General features: G+C 49.5%; 1 protein-coding gene across 2 annotated transcripts in view; it reads left to right on the top strand.

Moving 5' to 3' along the window:
- Positions 1–3,080, top strand: part of coa6 (cytochrome c oxidase assembly factor 6) — a 6,430-nt gene that overhangs the window by 988 nt on the left and 2,362 nt on the right. The window lies entirely within an intron of this gene.

Raw genomic sequence — 3,080 nt, 5'->3', positions numbered from 1 at the left:
CATAGGAACTGGGGTGCAGAAAAATGGAAGCAGGTTCTCTGGATGAGCGTCTGCAGGAAACAGTGAAGCATGGTGGAGGTTCCTCGTAGGTTAGGGCTGCATTTCTGCAAATGGAGTTGGAGATTTGGTCACGATTAATGGTGTCCTCAATGTTGAGAGATACGGATACTTATCCATCATGCAGGGAACTTTGTCAGGTTGTATAGTATTCTGGACCCATAAAATAACTGGCATTTAAAAATAAAAATGTGCCTGCCTCTATGGGGCTTTAACATAGGGGTGTGTAGATAGATAGATAGATAGATAGATGTTTATTGATCCCAAGAAAAATGGGAAATTCCTGTGTAACAGCAGCAAAAATCAGTCACAAAGCACAAATATAAGTGTAAATGAAATACTTGGAAAATATACATACATACAATATACATAAATAAAATACGAATAAAGTAAAAAGAACAATATTTGAATATGTACAGGATGGGGGAACAAAAAGTGCACTGCTTAAATAATATGCTAAATGTAAATTTAAATAACCAAATGTCCAGGTTGCATTAGTGCAGTAGTGTGGTGTCCAAAAGTCTCATCTACCACCCAGTGATGACGTGTTAAAAAGTGTTATTGTTTGTGGAATGAATGATTTCCTGTACGGTCCGTGCGGCATCGAAGCTGTCGGAGCCTCTTAGAGAAGCTGCTCCTCTGTTGGACCAGTGTGGGTGGAGAGATGATCAGGTATACCATGATAGATAACAGTTTGTTCAGCGACCTCCCTCTCCACACGCTTCAAATGTGTCCAGTTTGCAGCCGATCACGGAGCCAGCCTTCCTGATCAGTTTGTTCAGTCTGTTTTTATCGCTGGCTCCGATGCTGCTGCCCCAGCAGATGACGGAGGAGAACAGAGCGCTGGCCACAACAGACTGGTAGAAGATCTCCAACATCCTGCTGCACACGTTGAAGGATCTCAGCTTCCTCAGGAAATAGAGTCTGCTCATCCCCTTCTTGTAAACAGCAGTGCTGTTGACCTTCCAGTTCAGCCTGCTGTCGATGTTGACACCCAGGTATCTGTACTCCTCCACCATGTCCACGTCACTTCCCAGGATGCAAAGGGGCTGCGGAGCCGTTCCCTTCCTCCTGAAGTCGATCACCATCTCTCTGGTCTTATCTACGTTCAGCAGCAGGCAGTTCTTACCAGACCACTCCACAAAGTCACCCACCAGTGCCCTGTACTCTCCCTCCTGTCCATCCCTTATACACCCAACAACTGCAGAGTCATCAGAAAACTTCTGTAGGTGACATGACTCTGAGTTGTACTGAAAGTCTGAGGTGTATAAGGTGAACAGGAAAGGAGACAGCACAGTCCCCTGCGGGGCCCCCGTACCACTCACCACCACATCACACAGAACACGGTCCAGGCGGACGAACTGTGGTCTGTCTGTCAGTAGTCAATGATCCAGGAACTATGGACGCACCGACACCCATCCACCCGCAGCTTCTCACCTATAGCAGTGGCTGGATGGTGTTGAATGCACTGGAGAAATCAAAAAATGTGATTCTCACAGTGCCGCCACCGCCATCCAGGTGCAAATGAGCTCGCTGCAGAAGATAGATGACAGCGTCGTCCACTCCCAGACAAGGCTGGTAGGCAAACTGTAGAGGGTCCAGAGAAGAACTCACCTGCGGCCTCAGGTAGGCCAAGACCAGCCTCTCCAGCACCTTCATCACATGAGATGTGAGAGCCACTGGGCGGTAGTCCTTAAGGCCAGATGGAGTCAACTTCTTGGGGACCGGGACAAGGCAGGACGTCTTCCACAGCAGCGGCACCCTCTGCAGGCTCAGGCTCAGGTTGAAGAGGTACTGGAGAACACCAGACAGCTGACTGGCGCAGGTCTTCAGGACCCTGGGGCTGATGCCATCCGGGCCAGCAGCCTTGCGCTGGTGTAGCCTCTCCAGCTGTCTCTTCACCTGGCCAGGTGTGAATGCAAAGCAGGGGGGGGAGCTTGAAGTGTCAGTGGGGGGAGGAGAAATGTGGTGTAGTGGTAGTGGGGGAGTTGGCTGACTGCAGGAGGGCTGAGGGAGTGAGGAGGGAGATTTGGAACAAAAGAGTGGGGGGGAGGAGACAATGAGGGGTGTGGGGGTTGGTGGTGTGTGTGAGGAGGCAGGGGATGGCGTGTAGCTAACCTGTTAAAGTAACAGTTCAGCTCGTTTGCTCTATCACGGCTGCCTGGGTGTTTGTCCTCTTCTTCTCCCACACCCGTGATCTCCTTCATCCCTGTCCACACCTCCCTCATGTTCTGCTGGACTGGCCTCCAGCTTCCTCCTTTAGTGTTTTTACACTCCTCATTTATCCCATTCGTGCTGTACTTCCCTAAGCTCCTGTCTGTCCCATGACCTGAAAGCTGTCTTCTTCTCCTTCAGAGAACTTTCGGTCACTGGTGATCCACGGCTTGTAGTTGGGAAAACAGCGTACAGTCCGGGAGGCATGGTGTTGTTCTCACAGAACTTAATGTATTCTGTGATACAGTCAGCCATGTTGTTTATGTCCTCCCCATGTGGCTCACAGAGCACGCCCAGTCTTAGACTCCAAGCAGTCCTGCATGTCCTCCTCAGCCTCCTGATCCACCTCCTCACATGTCCTTTTGTGGCAGGCTGCCGCAGGACACAAGGAACATACACAGGAGACAACATGACAAGATTGTGATCTGATTTGCCAAGGGGGGGAAGGCAGTGGCACTGTATGCATCCTTAGCATTTGCATACAGCAGGTCCAAAGTATATAAATGTATACTTATCCCCCCCTGTATAAAAGACAACACATAAGTCATCCCTCCTACAAACATCGATCTGACCCAAATTAAGATTGTCCACAAACCTTCTCAAGTCAAAGAGAGCCATATCCCGGACGAGCCCCCACTTGTCCTCAATGCTGAGAGATACGGATACTTATCCATCATGCAGGAGTATGATTGGCCCCAAATTTATTCTGTAGCAGGACAACCACCCCAAACATACAGCCAAGCCATTAAGAACTATTTTCAGAGTAAACAAGAAGTCCTGGAAGTGATGGCATGGCCCCCACAGAGCCC

Source organism: Etheostoma spectabile, chromosome 23 (assembly GCF_008692095.1).
Source record: "Etheostoma spectabile isolate EspeVRDwgs_2016 chromosome 23, UIUC_Espe_1.0, whole genome shotgun sequence".
Lineage (NCBI taxonomy): Eukaryota > Metazoa > Chordata > Actinopteri > Perciformes > Percidae > Etheostoma > Etheostoma spectabile.
This window is presented reverse-complemented; position numbering and strand designations above follow the sequence as displayed.